This window comes from Crocodylus siamensis, chromosome 3 (genome assembly GCF_052110815.1).
Source record: "Crocodylus siamensis isolate JL-2025a chromosome 3, ASM5211081v1, whole genome shotgun sequence".
In the NCBI taxonomy this organism is placed as follows: Eukaryota; Metazoa; Chordata; order Crocodylia; family Crocodylidae; genus Crocodylus; species Crocodylus siamensis.
In genome coordinates this window covers 25,828,834-25,848,094 of record NC_143397.1, presented here as the reverse complement: position 1 = coordinate 25,848,094, position 19,261 = coordinate 25,828,834, and the positions used below count along the sequence as shown (strand labels likewise).

Below are 19,261 nucleotides of genomic sequence, written 5' to 3'. Positions count from 1 at the left end.
GGGTGTGGGTCAGAAAAAAAACATTTTGACTCGGGTCAAAATAAGCTTTGCCATGTTGCAGCTAGGCAAGGCCTTAAAGGCCTATATACCAGTGCTCGTAGTATGGGGAATAAACAGGAGGAACTCGCCCTCAGAATAGCCAGTTCAGACCCAGACATAATAGGGTTTACAGAAACGTGGTGGGATTCATCCCACAACTGGGCAGTTAGCATTAGGGGCTTTACAGGTGGGACAGAGAAGGAAGGAAAGGCGGGAGTGTGGTGCTCTATGTCAAGGAGCAATACACATCCTCTGCCAGCAGAATGGGGTCAAAGGAGGGGCAAGCTGAAATGCTCTGGGTCAAGATACAGGGGGGCCGTCGGGAGAGGGATCTAACAGTGGGGGTCAACTACAGACCCCCCAGCCAAGGGAAGGAGCTGGACTGGGAATTTTGGGGCCAGCTTGCAGAGGCACTTAAGGCAAGGGATGTAGTTGTCATGGGTGATGTAAATTACCCGGACATCTGCTGGGAGGAACAGTCAGCCAGGTTGGACTGTTCCAGGAGGTTCCTGGCTGAGATACAGGACCTCCACTTAATTCAGGAGATGCACAGTCCCACCAGAGGAAATGCCCCATTGGACCTGGTCCTGGCCACAGGCAACGACCTGGTAAGGGGCCTCCAGGTTCTTGACCACCTGGGGGATAGCGATTATCGCTTGCTGGAGTTTACCATTCAGCACAGGGTGTCAAGGGCCTGCAGCAAGGTGGTAGCCGTAGACTTCAAGAGAGCCAGCTTCAAGGAGTTGAGGAGATTAGTGGGAGAGGCGCTGGGGTTCTCGAGAGCAGGGGAGCTCAGTGCCCAAGATAAGTGGTTGTTCCTTAAGGAGACAATACTCCAGGCCCAAGGGGTGACCATCCCAACAAGAAGCAGGGGGGGCAAGAGTGCCCAAAAGCTCCCCTGGCTCACCAAGGGTGTCCAGGAATGCCTGATTGCCAAAAAGGTGGTGTACACCCGGTGGAAGCGGGGTGCTATCTCCAAAGAGGAGTATACCTCCTCTACTCGGGCCTGTAGGGGGCCTGTCAGGAAAACGAAGGCAGACATAGAGCTAGGACTTGCGTCCAAAATCAAAGATAACAAAAAGTCCTTTTTCAAATATATAGGGAGGATGAGGAAGGCACCGGGAAATGTGGGGCCCCTGCAAGATCCTCTGGGCCATCTGGTGGTTGCGCCAGAGGAGAAAGTAGACCTCTTTAACCAATTCTTCACCTCTGTTTTCTTGGGCAGGGGCTGGGACTTCCCCACCGTGATGCAAGATGGACTCGAGGGGAACGCCCCCAGACCTCAGGTTGGGGAGGACCGGGTTAGAGAGCTTCTGGAGGGGCTGGCTGTGTTCAAATCAGTGGATCCAGATACTTTCCACCCCAGGGTGTTGAGGGAGCTAGCAGGGGTTATTACAGGGCCCTTGGCACAGCTTTATGAGCACTCGTGGTGCTTGGGCCAGGTGCCAGATGATTCGAAGGTAGCCATCATGGTCCTCATCTTTAAAAAAGGGAGGAGGGAGGACCCGGGCAACTATAGGCCCGTCAATCTTATCTCAATCCTAGGGAAACTCTTCGAGAAGATCATCATGGAGCATATCTGCGATGGGCCAGCCTCAGAGATCATGTTCAAGGGCAACTAGCACGGTTTCATTAGGGGCAGGTCAAGTCAGACCAACCTGATTGCCTTTTATGATCAGGTCACAAAAGCACTGGATGCAGGTGTCGCTGTGGACGTAGTCTTTCTGGACTTCAGCAAGGCCTTTGACACCGTCACCCACCCTGTCCTCATTAAAAAACTAGGCGACTATAGCATTGATGCCTACACAGTCAAATGGATTGCATATTGGCTGAAGGGTTGTACTCAGAGGGTGGTGGTGGATGGGTCATATTAGACCTGGGGAGAAGTGGGCAGTGGAGTCCCCCAGGGCTCAGTCCTTGGGCCTGCACTGTTCAATCTCTTTATCAGCGATTTGGACAATGGGGTGAAAAGCACCCTGTTTAAATTCACTGGTGATACCAAAATTTGGAGTGAGGTGAGCACGCTAGTAGGGAGGGAAAGACTGCAGCAAGACTTGGATAGGATACAGGGGTGGGCTAGCAAAAACAGGATGTGCTTCAATATTGACAAGTGCAGGGTGCTGCACTTGGGCAGTAGTAAACAGCAGCACATTTATAAGATGGGAAACTCCCTTCTTGAGAGCATGGAGGCAGAAAGGGATCTTGGAGTCATTATTGACTCCGAGATGAACATGGGCCGACAATGCGAGGTCACGGTTGGAAGGGCTAACTGGACCTTGTCGTGCCTCCACAGGTGCATCTCAAGTAGGGCCAAGGAGGTGATCCTCCCCCACTACGTGACACTAGTCAGGCCACAGCTGGAGTACTGCATCCAGTTCTGTGCGCCCCACTTCAGGAGGGATGTGGACAACACTGAGAGGGTCCAGATGAGGGCCACCCGCATGATCCAGGGACTACAGGGCAGACCCTACAATGAGAGAGTGTGGGACCTGAACCTGTTCAGCCTTCACAAGAGGAGGCTGACGGGGGACCTGGTGACCGTCTATAAACTCACTAGGGGGGACCAGAAGGGTTTGGGAGAGACCTTGTTTCCCCTAGCACCCCTGGCATAACAAGGAATAACGGCCACAAGTTGTTGGAGAGTAGGTTTAAATTAGACATCCGTAAGAACTACTTCACAGTCAGGGTGGCTAGGATCTGGAACCAACTTCCTAGGGAAGTGGTGCTGGCTCCCGCCCTGGGGGTCTTTAAGAAGAGGCTTGATGCCTACCTAGCTGGAGTCATTTAAGTCCCCAGGCGGGGGTCGGATTTGAAGATCTACAAGGTCCCTTCGGACCCGACGATTCTATGTTTTGTTTAATTTACAAGTAGGGAAACCCTTTGCTAGGAGATAGCCAGTTAATTAACACCCTCTTCAACAAAGTAGGTGTTAAAAGCCAGTAATTAAGCCTGGTCAGCAGCATGCTGATGTCACCAGCTGGGGCCAGGATTGGCTGCATTTCCCCCTCATCTCCTCCCCAACAAGCAGCTTCCCATGCTTTTTGGCACCTGGGAAAGCACTGACTTGCTAACGTGGCTTGTGGGTTCAGGTCTGGTTCTATAATATCAGGTATGAGTCGGAAGTGGGCCTTTCAAATCAGACCCACACAGGTCACTAGTTCAGGATTAAGAGAATAGGTCAGTTCAATAACTTGTAGGCAGCCAGCCCTCATCCCCCTGCCAATGGCATCCCAAAGCAAAGTTAGGGCCCAGGAATAGTTTGGCACTTCAGGGAGCCTACAGGGAGCAGGCTAGGGCCTAGACCACCAAGCAGCAATGTTTTTTCTAGCAAAAGGCCAGAAAGACCTGACTTGGGTCTGAGGCAAGTCAGTGCCAGGACCCAGGTACTGCCATTTCTTCCTGGCACTCAGCCATGGCATGGGTGAAGCCCCCTGGCTTGATGGGCCAGATATAGAGGCATAACAAGGCAGCAGTACACTCATGACAGCTTTAACACATGGAGCAGTGTTGGTCTGCTGAGGTGCTGATCCTGGCATTGCAGTCAGCTACCACTGTGGTAGCAACTATTTCTGTGCCCACCCTCCTCCCCAACAAAGGCAGCATTGATTTTGCTGGCCTGGTTGTCTGCCTGCCCCCTCACCGCACCTTGCAGTGTTACTGGCCAGATCCAGTGGCTCCCTGGGCTGGATCCAGCCTGTAGTTGTTGGTTGCCGATGCCTGGCCTAGACCACATCAACTGCTAAGAATAGCAGTGTCTAGACTACTGCCCCTCTCTGGAGCTGGGGCAACTCCATTCTTTTGGCTTTTAGAGCCAGAAGCCTCCTTTGGGCAGGGGCCTGCGAGTGGCTTTTTTAAAGAAGTCCTGCTCAGTTCTTTCAAACCTGGCCTGAACAGGAGGTGGCACCAGTGCCTGCCTTTTATGTACTATCGTACTGTTTAAAACACTTTCCTGGGAAGTTGGAGACCTGCATGCAACTTCTTCCTCACCCTGGGAGAACTCAAACTCAGATTTCCTACAACCCAAAAGAGTGCCCTAATTACCAGACTTTAAGCTAGAGAGAGGGTAGGACTACTCTCCAACTTTGCTTTTGAAGGAGTTTGGCCACGTGTCAGCCAAACATCCAAAACTAGTGGACCAGATGACTAATCATGAAGAAGCCTGACTATCTACCCATGGCTACAGAACTCACCCAGGAGGGGAAGGTCTGGCTCCTGGACTACTTATGCCTATTACATTAGATTGCCAGTGAGTAAAAATACAAAAATCATTCTGACACTGCCAACCTGCTCAGGCCAGAGAAAGGATACTGAATGCTAACATTATGTTCAGGGCTCAAAATACATGTTGACTCTTGGGGGAGATCTACAAAAAAAATGGGTTGGGTCAGGGCTGTGTGCAAGGGTTCCCAGGGCTGGGGCCAGCAGTGGTGGCAGCCAAAAGGAGTCACCGCTGCTGCCTGGGCTGCTTAGAAAGACGCAGGGCAGGCTGGGGGCTGTGCACAATGGTGCATGGGCTTTGGACTGTTGTGGGGGTGGGGGTGGAAGGAGTGCTGACCAGCCCATAGGGGGTTCTCATCTCTTATGGGAGGGTCTTGTCTCTTATGGGTGGCTCAGCCCCCACCCCGCTCCAGCTCCTCTCTAATTCAAACCCTGACTATGTTCTTAAAAAAAAACACTTATTCAGAAGGCTGTGGTCAACTGTTCATCTTCTTCCCCCTGTGGACATGGATAAATCAGCCTAATTTACAGTAATGGTTAGGACTGGCTCTTAGGAAAGCCTTTACACAGTAGTGAAAGACTGGAACAGTTTACCTAAGAGTCAGTGGGAGGTGTTTAAGATGTTAGATGAGTAATTCTTAACCATGTTGCCACAGCACCCCAGGGTGCCACAAAATTATTTTAAAGGTGCCATACAATATTAGGGCTGTTAGGTACGCAATCACCTTCATGAGATAAACCAAGAAATTTCATATAGGAATCAATAATATCAAAAACATTCCAACTTACTGTTGTGTTTCCAAGTTCTCTGCAGCAGAAGAACTGCTCTAGTATTTTTCTGTAGTCAAAATCCACTGAAAACTAAAAGCTGGAGTTTTCTGAGGGTTGCCTTGACCCTAAAAAGGTTGAGATCCACTGGGTTAGACAAATACCCAACAGGAATGGTTTAAGTATACTTGATGCTGCCTCCCTCTGCTGACTTCCCTTGAGTTCCCTTCTAGTCCCACATTTCCATGACTATGGACAAAAGTAAACATTTTCCCATTATTCAAATGTTAAGAATGATCTAATATAAATATTTAGACTCAAATCCTCAAATGCAAAAGTGCATAAGCCACATTAACACAATGTGAATTAGGTGCTTGAATATCTTCAAGGATCTGGCCCTTACTGTCCAAAGTGCAATGACTTATTCCAGGGGCTGTCAACTGGGGGACTTGGGAAGGCCCTAGGGTGTATGCATGGGCAGGCGGGGATGGAGCACTGCCACGCAGACTCTGCCGGACAGGCCGGACACAAGGGAAGTTCGCACGTGGTAGCTGCCGCCGCTCCACATCCAACCGCTTGCCCACACCCCTCCAACTCACCAGTTGGGGTCCACTGCTCTGTGTCCTGCTGCCAGGAGGTACAATGATGCAAAAAGATTGAAAACCCCTGACTTATTCCATTGTCCTTTATACTCTAGTAACACCACGGATCAGGCCCCATTGTGCTAGCTGTACAAATGTATTTTTAAAAGACTGCCCCTACCTTAAAAAAATTATGCCTACAGACTCTAGGTCAATCCTGTCTGCATTATTCTTCTTCCAGCTGTAAGGTCCACAATATTACCTATATAAAACTCTGTCTCCAGTGCCCTTCATGTACTTAATGAAAATTAAAACCACAGGCAAGCCGAGTCCTTAAATCAATTTGCATTTCACACAAGTAAATAGATTTTGGCAAAGAAACAGGTTTCAGCTTCTAGTTTCCAAGAAATTGTCTTCTGCTGTAGAAAAAGATTATGTACTGGGTAGTGTTTATACATCATGTGCTCTACAAGAAGGGAAAAAAAATCACTCCCATGTCTCACAGATACCTCAGATTCATCCTCAGCACAAATGATAAAAGCTTTTATCCTGGATAAACCACTTCAGTTCTATCCACATTCTTGCCCCTACAGGTATACATCCAAAATAGAGTTTGTGAAGCCAAAATTAGCCAGATCTTGCAAAACAGAGCTGCCAGGATTTTAATATTTTTCGTGCCCAGTGGAATTAAAATTCATATTTTTTTCTCTCTCTCTGTTGTTAACTTGAATTGACTACCATTTGACTTGACTAATAAGTATAAATTCTAGTTTATTCACAAACAAATAAATGTCTGGAAGTTTGCCTTAGGTCTCCGCTAATGTAAGCCATTCTTTTTTACCCTTTTGCTAATAGCCTCCAGAGAATAGAAAATATTATTCCTATTCCTACATTCAGAATCATATTCCCTTTTTGGTTAGGTTATACAAACTGTAGTTGGTGGCTGTTTTGATGTACTTTATACATTTATGCAGCTGTGGGAAAGAACAGCCCCCTCCTGCCTTAACTGGTGACTAAAGCTGTTGGAGCAGCTCTGTACCCTGTTGTTAGACAGCCATTCCCAGTTACTTGCTGGTATTTCCTTGATCCATGTAGTGGGCTTCACCCCATTTAAGGACAAATGCACACCTCAACCCTTTTCTTCTGCTAGAGCCAAAGGCAGGGTCTTCTCTCCCTGGATAAATTTCATTATTAAGCTCTCAATATGCTTCAAGATACCTCCCTGACTTTTAAGTTAGCCAGAAAAGGCTTCACACTTCTGTAGGACTCCAAGAACTCATAAAATAACCACACTTCAGACTTGGATAACATTTTAAACCCAGCGTCTTATCTTATGTAAGCATTTTTTCCAAGGTAAACCACTGGTCAAACTCAGGTTTAGACATCTGGTCTCCTGACTTCAAATTTTTCATCTGACTTCACTTCCAGGGCTTCAACTACACAGAACGGCAATCTGAATGTAGGAGCTATAAACTCCCTCGGGATAAACAAAGAGGCATCTTAGGCCTGATTAGGATTTTCATATATGACACACATTAATATGCTCTATCCATTCTTAGTCTTTTGAAATAAATCAGTGAAACACTGATCAAAGAACTGATCAAATCTCTCTTGTACATCCAGACTTCCCTCTCCCCTGCCACTTGAACAAAGGTTTTAATTATCTAGCATCATTTCTGATCAACAGTTGTGTTCTAACAGGTAAAATAACAGGCTTTTATAAACTGTCTATACAGCTGTCAGGTCTAGTACACATCTGATCTGGTATAAGGACAGCTTTATCTCCTAAAGGCTAACCACACGTATTATCACCTACACCAGGAATTAGGTGGAATCCTACCTTCTCCGGTGAAGGCTCTAATTTAAACCAAAAAAGAAAGAAAGAGAGTTTAAATGGAGTAGTGCATGTGAAGAGTTTGAAGAATGGGTTTGATAAGAGAACTCCAACTCCAGCTAAGAAGTGGAGCTGTCACAAGACAACAGAGCAGAGCAGGCTGTGACAGTCCCTTGGACAGCACAGCCAGGTCGGCAGCAACACATGGGTTAGGATCGCCAGCGTCTGCGTGACCCCCTCAGCCCCTACCAGGAGTGGGACACGGGGGGGCAGCCAGAACTTAGCCAGACCTTGCAGGACAGGGCTGCTACCATTGCTCTTTTGTGTCCAGCCGGATGAAGATGCAGACGTTTTCCTCTCTCTCTTTCTCTCTGCCCTCCACAGGTACGATTTCTGCAGGGCACATTTCAGCAGCACCCACCAGCAAGCCAAGGACAGGCCCGCCGGCTCTGCTGCGCAGGCAGGATCAGGAGAGAGACGGAAAGCAGGCGGGAAGCGGCCCCGAGAGAGCCCGGGTCCCTCTGGCGGGGGCCGGGGCAGCGGGGCCTGGTTTCTTCCCTCAGCGGTGGCAGCGGAGGGGTCCCGCGCCTGGCCGGCGGCAGAAGCCAGCGGGCGCCTGAAGCAGGGCACGGAGCATCCTCGCTCCGGGCGCCAGGGCAGCCGCCGGGTCCCCCGGCCCCGGCCCCGGCCCCGGCCGGACTCACCTGGCGGCGGCGGCGGCGGCCGGGAGCGCGGCAGGCGGCGTGTGCCTCGGCCCGGGGGTTGAGCCGGAGCCGCGTGAGCGGCGGGAAGCCGGGGCCGGGGCCGGGGCCGGGGCCCTGCCCGAGCGCGGCTGCGGAGCCTTCCCGGCACGGGGGGGCGGGGCTGGGGGCTGACGGCAACCGCGAGGAACTTGGAGTGAGCTGCGCGCCGGCCCCGGGCGGGGACGCCGAGCTGCAGCCAGCAGGCTCGCCTGGGAAAGGACGACTGCAAGGGGCACGGGTAGATCTGAATGAACCGCAGACGGTGAGGGTGGGAAGGGACCTCGGGAAGTCACTTCTAGTCCAAGCCCCTGCTCAAAGCTGGACGGTCCCCAACTAGAGCATCCCAGCCAAGGCTCGTCTGCTACGAGACTCCACCACCTCTCGGGGTAACCTGCTCCAGCGCTTTACTCCTCTCACAGGGAGGAAGTTTTTCCTCATATCCGACCTGACCCTCCCTTGCTGCAACTTGAGACCATTGTTGGGCCATCTGCCACCACAGGAACAGTCTAGATCAGACGCAGGCAAAGTTTTGGGCTGGAGTGCCGACCCCCCCCACACACGCGCGCGCACACACCACCTTGTAAGGTGCTGGAGTACGCAGCAAAACACACGGGGTGCGGGGTAAGGACACACTGCATGTTCATGTAGTTAATCATCATGAAAGTTGCTTTTTTTTTTTTTTTCTTACAGCAAATACCAGGTTTTCTAAATATTCTGACCTGGGTGACAATAAATACAACTTCGTAGACTACCCTTGTTCTTGTTTTTGTTAAGTCTGTTGTGATGAGGTAGAAAAAAGAAGAGGGGAGGAGGGAAGGAAAGAAAAAAGGAGAGACAGAGAGAAAGGACAAAGAGAAAGAGGGGAAGGAAAAGAGGAGGAAGAAACTACAAGGACCAGCCCCTAGAGTCCAGCTGCCCCCATCACCCCCAGCAATGCAGGTGCTCACGAGGCACCAGCTGCTGCCACTACTGCTGGTGTCCCCTCCCCTCCCCACCCCCAACGATGCAGGCGAGTGGAGGCAGAAGGCCCAGGTCCCATCCCTGGCTCCCGACCTGGGCAGCAGTATGGTGCAAGCTGTTTGGGCCCCTACCATTAGCCTTGGAGGAAATCAGGGGGGGCACATGCACCCCATCATGCATCGCTCCTGACTAGGAGACCTACCAAATTAACTGTGTGAGTGGGCTGCACAGGGGAATCCTTTAATCTTGAAGGTTCCCTTGTGCACACAGCCACGCTGCTCACCCCTGACCAGCTGGGAGGCAAAACCCACAGTTTTTAAATCTGGCACTGTTTTTGCTGCTCCCTACTCATTGGCCAAGGGGCCTACGTAGCTCTGCTTTGTGTTGCTGACCCTCCGGGATGCAAAAACCTCACCGTATTTAAACCTCCCCGCTAATCAGGAGGAAGCAGGAAGCGGGGCGGGGGGCATGCAAAATCAGCGGGAGCAGCTCCTTTGATGTTGCAGGTTTCCCCTTGCACCACCACAGACATGGGTGTGGGGTCAGCAGAATGCAGGCAGCGTCCTTGTGTCCCTGCGTCCCTGCCTGTGCTTTCCTGATCACCTCCCACACACCCTCCAGTGCCTATTGCAACGTTGCCTGGGGCAGCCCAGCGAAGCAACATAAAAATAATTTTCTTAAAACATTTTTCTCAGCACACCTCATGGTGTGCCAAGGAAAATGTGTCCGGTGACTGGCACATGTGCCGAGAGTTGCCTATCCCTGGTCTAGACCCATCTTCTTTGTAACCACCCTTCAGGTAGTTGAAGGCTGCTATTAAATCCCCCTTCAGTCTTCTCTTCTCTAGACTAAATAAGTTCCCTCAGCCTCTCCTCAGAAGTCATGTGCCCCAGCCCCCAAACCATTTTTGTTGCTCTCTGCTGGACTCTCCAATTTGTCCTCATCCTTGTGAGCGGAAGGAGGTGCAAAACTGAACACAGTACTCCAGAGGTGGCCTTGCCAGTGCTGAATAGAGGGGAAGAATCACTTCCCTTGACCTGCTGGCAATGCTTCTACTGATACAGCCCACTATGCCATTAGACTTCTTTGCAACAAGAGCATACTGTTGCCTCGTATCCAATTTATTGTCCACTGTAACCCCCAGGTCCTTTTCTGTAGAGCTGCAGCCCATCCAGTCAGCTGGTCTTATTTAGTGAGGGAACTGGGCTTATTTAGTCTAAAGAAGAGAAGACTGAAGTGGGATTTAATGCAGCCTTCAACTACCTGAAGGGTGGTTACAAAGAAGATATCCAGTTTATTGTCCACTGTAACCGCCAGGTCCTTTTCTGCAGAGCTGCTGCCCAGCCAGACAACCCCAGCTTGTACTGGTGCATGGGATTGTTCTGTCCTAAGTGCAGGACTTTGCACTTGTCTTTATTGAACCCCATGAAATCTCTTTTGGTCCAATCCAATTTGTCAAGGTCTTTCTGACTCCTAGCCCTACCCTCCAGTATATCTACTATTCCCCCTGGTTTGATGTCATCTGCAGACTTGGTGAAGGTGCACTCCATCCCATCTTCCAGGTCACTGATGAAGACAATAAGCCACAAAGTCAATGAACTCCCTCGCTGCTGCCAGACTAGAAATGCTGATGCCACTGACAGTCAATTGTTTTTCAACTCTGGGCAGAGCAGGAATCAAAGGGAGGTATGGCTGCACTGCTGCAACCCAGAGATGTTGGCTGGGAATCTAGAGTGTTATGGCTATCATGGCTCATTGGCATCTCTTGGAGCTCTTTGCAACTGGACAACTGCTCTGGTGTTTTACCACAGTCAAAAACTAAGCCAAATTTGCTGTTGAAATAGGGCCATCTGCCTTAGAAAAGTGTGGGAGGCATATCTGGATTCTTGGTTTTGCTAAGAGATTAGAACAGGGGTGCTCAGGCTCTAGCCTGCAAGGCAAGTTTGGCCTGCAGATTAATGGCATCCAACCATGGGTCGGAAAACTTGGTAGCAGAGAGAGACAGAAGATCCACCTGACTGGATCCAGCTTTACCCAGGCCATTGCCCATGCAGAAGGATCAAGGCCAGACCCACTCCCCACATGCTTAGATTGAGCTGAGCTGCTCCTCCCACCCACCCACCCACCCACACATCTGGATCAGGGCTCAAGCACTTTGCCCAGCCCCTCTGTCCTGCCCTCATCCCTGTCCTGGGCAGCATGGATCAGAGTCAGGCTGCACAGCCCCCCACAACCAGCTCCAGCCCACCAGCTGGATCTTTCAGAGACTTGATACTACCCGTCTGACCCACTGGGCAAACTGTTTGAGCACCACTGGGTTAGACAATGGATTTGTATGGGATAGTTTGGATAGGGATAAGGCAGGGGTAAAAGCAGATGGCCCATGGAGTCCCCCTTCCAGCCCCTACTTCTCTAGCATTCTAGGATTCTTTAAAAAGGTGCAAGTCCCCACTGCTCTAACACAGTGGTTCTCAACCTTGTAGGACTTGAGAAGCCCCTTGGAAAATATTTGCTCTTAGTTCACTCATTTTTTGACTACAGAAAAAACAACAGAGCAATTCTTCTGTTGCAAAGAACTCAAAAAGATTGCAATGGGTCATCATGTTTTTACCACTCTAGATTCTTGCTTGAAAACTCTGCATTGATTTTGTGAAGTAGACGGCAGGGTAGAATTGCACCTTAAAAGCTAACCAAATAGCATAAGCTTTCATGAGAGGAAGTTTGCTTTATTGGCTATTGTGAAAGAATATGCACAAGGCATAAGAATCTGATCACTAGAGAACACTTCCCTCCAGTACGTGCAATTAAACTCAGGGTTGCTGAAGTTTACCATTCTTCTACTGTCAGCTATTATCTGTCAACAGTTATAATTCCTCTACTGTTGATAATTGCCTGCGAACCTCATAATGAGTGCATCAGCTGCCTCCATTTCCTGTTCCATATAAAGAATAACAAATTAGGGCTGTGGTCTGCTGTTCCAGTGGATAGCAGAGGGCTGGGTGGTGGATTTGAAAGTACCAGCCCTACTGATAAACAGGGTTCTGGGTTCTCCATTTCCCACAGAAAAACAGGAAAAAACAGGAATGAACTTCCTCACTGCTGCCTGACTAGAAATGCTGATGCTACTGCCAGGCAATTGGTTTTCAATTCTGGGCAGAGCAGGAATCAAAGGGAGGTATTACTGCACCGCTGCAACCCTCCACCCCGCCTGGAGCTGTCCCTGTGCACAGGCCTGATTCCCAAGATAACCTCAGAGATGTTGACTAGGAATCCAGCATTACAGCACTGAGAAAAATGTAGATTTTTCATTCTAATGGAGAAACGCATGAATTTCCCACACTTGCAAAGAGCTCTCTGCAGGCTGGCAGAATTCCAGTCTGTAAGGGGCTGGGGGAAGTGGGGGGAGGGTGGTTAGGCAGTGGGTGCCATGTGCATGTGGGTGACACATAAACATGGCTCTCAGGCAGCCTGGAGAACAGCTCCCGCAGGTAAGTCTGGTGGGAGGGAGGTGGGATTGAGGCCCCCGTAAGGAGGGAGGGTTGGGGCTGGGACTGCTGCCCAGCTGGGGCAGCGAGTGGGGCTTGGGGTCCAGGGCTAGAATGTGTGGCTGCAGTGCCCCAGCAGGGAGCATGACAGAGCCACGGCCAGTTCATCCAGGGGGTGGGGAGAGAGGTTGGCCCCCTGCCATTGTGTACACTCCCTGCAGGGAGGCAGGAGGGGCACGTGCCCCCCAGATTTGTGTGTAGGGTGGGTGCAAGCTGCCTGACGCAGGCTTGGGCTTCCTGCCCTGCTACCCTTCCCCCAGGGCCTCTGCACCCCAATGGGTGGGACCTGGTGTGGCTGGGTAGAGCAGGGCCAGGTGTGGGGAAGCTCCTTGGCACTGGGAGCCCCAAGCCACCCTGGCAAAGCACCCACTGCCCACCTGGCAGCAGCAGGGGTGGCAATACAGAGTTGTGCCCCTTATTACTGCCCAGCTGGCAGGGGGTGCTTTGCAAGGGCAGCGCAGGGCTCCCAGTGGTGGCAACAAGCTTCCTTGCCCAGACGCACTCTGCCCCACCACAGCAGGTCCTACCCTCTGGGCCCCAGGGGGAAGGCAGCAGGACAGGGAGCCTGAGTCCACAGCAAGCATCTGCATCTGCCTCCACCCCACACAGGCTCTGCTCTGGCCTTGCCACCCATGGGGGAGGGGGAGCTGTGCTCCTCTCCACTGCAGCAGGTGGCAGCCTGGGCTCAGGTGCTGCTGTTGGGAGCAGGGGCCTGCAGACCTGGGTCCCTGGCCCCATAGCCCTGGAAGCTAGGGGGCCCCTCTGGCAGGGCTGGGGGGGCAAGGGGCTGTAGGTGGAGAGAGAGGGGCACCGGCAGAGGTGTGGTGGGGAGCAAGGGGCAATGGCATGGGCAGACGAGGCACAGGCATACCAGGGCTGCTCAGTGCTGCAAAGCAGTGAGGGAGGGGGGACAGCCACAGGTGGACCCATGTTCTGGTGGCAGAAGGGGGCAGGGGGAGCTCTGATTTTCCATGCTAAGAAATCCAAAATCAAATGCCAAAATGTATAGGTATTTAGAATTTAGAAATTAGAATTTAAGCTGTATAATGCTTAGTTCTCTGAAAGGTCTTTGGTATCTCAAATCAAATACCCAACATTAATGGACACTTGACTTCAGTTCTCTCTATATTTCATTTTTTCCACTTATAAAATTGTAATAATGTATTTTAACAGTCTGTATTTCTCCTTTGAGGCAGAGAGCTCTTGAGAGTACCTGCCTTAGGCTCAACTTCAATACAATAGAAGTGTCATTAGTAGGCAGTGTGGGAGCAAAGTTATAAGACTGCCTTGAAGAATGAGGGCAGCTGCAGTTTACTAAATCCTTGTTAACATAATAGCTTTTGGGTCATATTAAATAGGTTGCTATGTCTGAATGTTTCTCAGCCAAGCTAATTAGCGTAGCCATCATTCCTCACTAGCATGGCTATACTGTTTCCAATACAATAGAAAATAACAGTGTATTCACTGGAGCAAGGACTGGCACCCAGGTCTTCCCCTTCCCAGGGGAATCACCTAACCATTGGGTGATAGAGTTCTGCTCAGTATTTGGCCCACAAGATATTTAATTCCTCATTGCAAAATGAAATGGGTTCAGTGGGAGGGAGGGAGACTCAGAGATCCCAACCCCTGTATGCTCTGTATATTGGTGATTATGGTAGGTGGTGTAGAATCAAATCCCCTCAAGCAGAAGAGGGGTTTTAACATGGTCTGTTGGGTAAAAGATGCTTCATGCTTCTCCTATAGCCTGATCAGTAGATGCATTCATGACATATGGATGAGATAGAATCATGCATCCTTGTGAATCTTTATGGCTAAGTACAGTCAAGTCAAAAAGCCTGAGGCTGAATCAATTCTATTTTCACAGGTTGGTCTAAGCTGAGTTGACTGAACCAATAAGAAGTGAACAAGACATTCACCTTTCATTCTGGAAATGCAGCCACATGCCTGTAGTGGCCCAAGCCAGAAGGAGCAGACAGCTTGGGCCAAGGCCACCCTGTGAGCGGGGTGAGGTTTGCCAGTGAGGTACAAAGCTGAATTAACCCTTTAGTGGGCCCCAGACAAACAAACTTCTGGGCTGTTGAGACCCCCTTCCCCACCTCAACACTGCTGCCCATGGGGAACTGGGATTGGATCAGTGTTGCCAAGTCTCATGAGAAAAAAAAGCAGCACTGTCCTTAAAAACAAGCTCAACACATTTCAAAGAGAGGGGAGTGTGGGGAGGGGGGGCTGTGTTTAGGGGTTGGCAATAGGGTATATTGGGGTGTATATGGGTGAGGGGGGTTGTGGAGGCAGGGTGTGGGTATGTGGGTTGTGAGGGAGGGTGGGGGATGTGGAGACCCCTCACACTCTCCCCCCTCCCCTCCCATGGTGCACAGCTACCAGCCCTTGGGACCCACGCAGGCACCAGCACCACACAACATGCAGCTCCAGCCAGCACTGCACAGTGATGGCAAAGAGCACGGCCTTACTGGCTGCCTTTCTCACAATAGACAAAGTGGATTTCTTCTTTGAAGTGTTGATTCAGGCACTCTGCACAAGACTAACAGGCTGGTGAAAGTTTCACAAATGACCAGGGCAAGGAAAGAACTTGTAATACATTATCTAAAGCAGAATTATTTTCCCTGTATTTTAAGATCTTCTATTATGCCTTGAAAACATAGACATTTAGGAATTCATCATAGAAGCCCTATGGGAACTCTAGGCAGCTTACTCCAGATGTTGTAGCACTTTTAAAAGCCTAAAGAAAAATCCAGATAGATCTAAAATCCTTTTAAATGGGAAACTGGAAACAGTTGCCAAAAGATTACTAAATAAACAAAACCTGTTCTTCTGTGAACAAAGTTTCTTCTCCAGTGTTTACTTCTAGCCAAAATGTATCTGTTAGAGGAGGTGCCCATGAAGCAGTATTACTTCAGAGCAAGGTGGAGTGTTGGCATAGCCAGAGCCAGGAAATATGCAAAAAGTAATGGGTGTTATCTTTTATTTGACTAACTACGTGCAAGCTACAACATATATCACCAAAAGCCTCTTACATCAGAGCCAGAGGCAGTGTTAACAATTAGCAGATGTACAAGGCAAAACCAGGGGAATTCCTAGCAGAGGGATTCCTAGTTCTTAGAACATAGTTAGCCTAAAATAGGAGATTGCCCCAGTCTGAGTAGTCTGGCAGCTGTTCTCAGCATGCCGGTGAAGAAAAGTCTAGGTACCTAGTGATATTTAAAGTAAAAAAAGAAGGTAGTAGCTTATCCTGGTGTACTAGATGACAATTTTGGAACTAGCCCAAACTTTAGAGATGAAGGTCAACAGTATCCAAATAGTATTTGGATGCCAAATGTGAGCAGCCTGACAACCTGAGTTTTCAGAATACAGTTTATTTGCCTGTGTGATAATTTGCCACTGCAGTTTAATTCACCCTTCTTCTGATTCCCTGTCAGGCTCCCCTCTTTTCCCTCAGTTATCAAGTCCTGATAATTGGTGCCTACTGGATAATTGGTCATTATTTGCATTCCCCTTTGGATAAAGTTTAACTAGCATTTCCTGTACCTCATGTAGCCTGTGGGTTGAGGATTAGAGAGCTCCCTGCCACCATCTACTGGTTGATCAGAGAAAAAGATGTAACAAAGAAGGGACAGAAAATGTTCTGCATATTTGGGACCTGCCCACCCAGGGGGTATCATTTTAGTTAGAGTGCATTTGGCAGTGATGCCGAAGCACTCTCCTACATTTCTTACATGCGAGGGTTGTGGATTCTGTGATGAGGCCGTACTGCCAAGCCTGTAATGTGAGGACAGAGTTGACATTCTGCGCCTGGCTCTTGATTAGAAATCAGGGGTCTTCCCTGCTACAGCTGCAGAGAGCAGTAGTTGAGGTAAATGAGCTCTAATGAAGGATCCCTTTGCCTGGCAACCTTCCAGCTGTAATCACTATAACTGAAGGAGCCATGGACCTGGCAGTATAAGAAGAGATAAAAACGATAGCACATATTCAGCAACAGAGATGAGTGAACAGTAGTTGGTTTTCTTTTATGCTCAACATGTGTAGTATTGAAGTCAGAAATTGAGGGGATTATGCTTTAGGATTAGACCAGGACAGAGATGGCATTGCAATTGAAGGTGGCAGCAGAGTGGTCCATGCAATAGAAATGATAATTAAGTGTTTCTTTGTGGAAGCTGTTTTCCCTGCTTCCCCCTATACTACTAGGTGGGGAAACTGGGACAAAGAACTGCTGCTCAAGATACTGTGAGTGTTCTGCTTACCACAACATATGGTTGATTGATTGCTATGTTTCCTAGATGTAATGCTGTGTTCCTTTCCCCTTAGATAAAATATTTGTTAGTTTATGTTCAAACTCAAGTTATGTCTACACTGCAGTCTGCAGTATGGTGTAGACACACAAGCTAATAAGATATGTGAGCCTGGTACACATAAGCTGCTTCCAGCACCTGAGCTAGCACTACCCTGCACTGCAGTCAACAGCATAAGCATAGCTTGAGGGCTTGCTTGAGGAAAGAGATGTCCATTTGGTATTTGACTTCCCACCAAATCTGGGGCTGAGTGGATAGGGCTCAGTTGGTTGTATTTAAATCCTAAGAGATGTGAAGCCAGCTCTTGCTGCTGCAAAAAACACCTGCCATAAATGTGCTATTGGTAGTAAGGGTGAAATAGCATTTTATGGGTATGCCTACATAGCTCTAGACCTGTAGTAAAAAAGCATAATACTGGGCTAGCTAGCCCTGTGAAAACCTAAGAATTATTATCCTGGGCACAGTGCTATCTTAATATGGTTCTGTTGCTTCCATGATGGAGATAGCATATGCAAAACTGACTTAACACATTTGTGCCACTGCCATTTGTTGCCAGGGTGCATCCCTGCACACATGCTCTGGCACATGGCAAGTCACCCCAGGTGTGATAGGGGTGGCTGGGGCCAGCACCTGGGCTGGCCCCAGAAGCCTTACTTGGGGCCCTAGAGGACCCCTAAGGCTCCAGCAGTGGCAATCTGGGCATATAAAACCTAGCCGGCAGCTGGAGCATGGCCACTTGCTCCAGCCTGCTCTTTTCTGTCTCTTTTTTTTTTTTTTTTTAACACTAGGATCTGCTGGGGTCAAAACCCCCATTGCACTGCAAATTAGCAGCAGGGTTAACACTTATGTTCAGTGCTGCAGCTTGGCTTCATTTTCAGCTGTGAATCCTTAGTGAGTCTGTACATTAGACCACAAGATCTCGGGCACAGAAAATGAGCAACTTGGAATTAGTAATTGCCTGGGATACATTTGAATTAAATGATTTGCCTAGGAGATATGCAGAAGGGGAAGTGACAAAATTCAGTGCTCCAGAGTAGCATCAGCTACCTTAATAATGAGGTCTGCATTTTTCTTCCTGCAGCAGTTTTCTTCATTTACCACAAACCTTCCAATTCTGCTGTAAATGTCCTATGGGGAACAGTCTCCTTTGCTGCAAGACCCTAATTCATCCTGAAAGTGAGTAGATTCTGCATGCACACTGAATGAGCTGGGGATCACACAGAAAAAAAGGTATGCGATCATGTAATTAAAGACTATTCTATAATATGTTTGCAGAAGAGAGCTGTACTGAAGTTGCATGGGCAATATTAAACCCAGCAATTTCTAACTTTTTAGTGCTTAGCATTGAAATCTAATCTGTTCTCGTAAAATGGTTTTATGCACGTATGTAATTTCCTCCTAGCTTAAAAAAAAAGCTGAAAAACAGCTTTCCAGTAGTGTCATGGTCTGTCAGCAAGGCTGAACCTCTTAGAACTGCAGCACCGACCTCTCCCATTTGCACTCGCAGAGCAAGTGATAGTAAGTGTAATCAAAATACCCCTGCTACGTGGACAGTTCTAAGGAGGTGTCATACACATCGTATGTGGATTTCACAAATACTTGAGAGGTATGGTGAGACTCTCAAACTCTGGGTACCATTCTTGACTCTAGACTAAAATATTGTTCTAGTAAATTAAGATCCATTTGCCTGTTCCCCCTATACCAGTTTGGTCTCTTCTGCCTATTCTAACCCTTTCAGACCTGCTGAAGACCATAGGAATGCTCATGTGAGTACTGTATGAATAAGAAATCTGGCTCTACAAAAGGAAGCATCTTTCCTTAAGTGTTTTATCAGCCACAATACCAAGGCAGAAATGGGAATTGCCCATGGTAAGAAGCTTACCAATCCTTAGTAGCAATTCAGTGGTTTAAAAGAATTATTAAAAATGTCTTGAGGTATCTTTTAGGAAGCATCAAAAGTTGGGGGAGAGGGGTCTTTAAATCAAAATTAATTGCTGTGACAAGGTAGCAAATACATTTTTACTAACCCCAGATTTTGACCCCAGAAATCATGGAAGAGGCTAACCCTCCCGCCCCCCACAATAATTTAGGATTGCTGTTTTCCCTGCTGTCTTGATTTTGAGCCTGGTAGGTGAACTTTGGTTATGCTTCAGCATTTTGTTCATAACCATAAATGCTGCAAACTTAAAACTGAGATTTTAACCTAATTACTTGACTATAGAGAATGACACCACATTTAGAGAGATGCACAATAAGCAACTAAACTGCT

The 19,261-nt window shown here is 48.8% G+C and overlaps 1 protein-coding gene across 3 annotated transcripts in view; it reads right to left on the bottom strand.

The window, feature by feature from the left end:
- Positions 1 to 19,261, bottom strand: part of OSMR (oncostatin M receptor) — a 133,247-nt gene that overhangs the window by 55,212 nt on the left and 58,774 nt on the right. Inside the window, exons 1-2 of one of the 3 annotated variants that reach the window (XM_090037974.1) lie at positions 8,145 to 8,642; positions 5,047 to 5,153 (exon numbers count right to left, since the gene is read on the bottom strand). The gene's annotated coding sequence lies outside the window, so the exon portion shown is untranslated. Of the gene's footprint in view, positions 1 to 5,046; positions 5,154 to 7,730; positions 8,083 to 8,144; positions 8,643 to 19,261 lie in introns of those variants that run through there. The other 2 variants (XM_090037976.1, XM_090037975.1) reach the window with 2 other exon arrangements.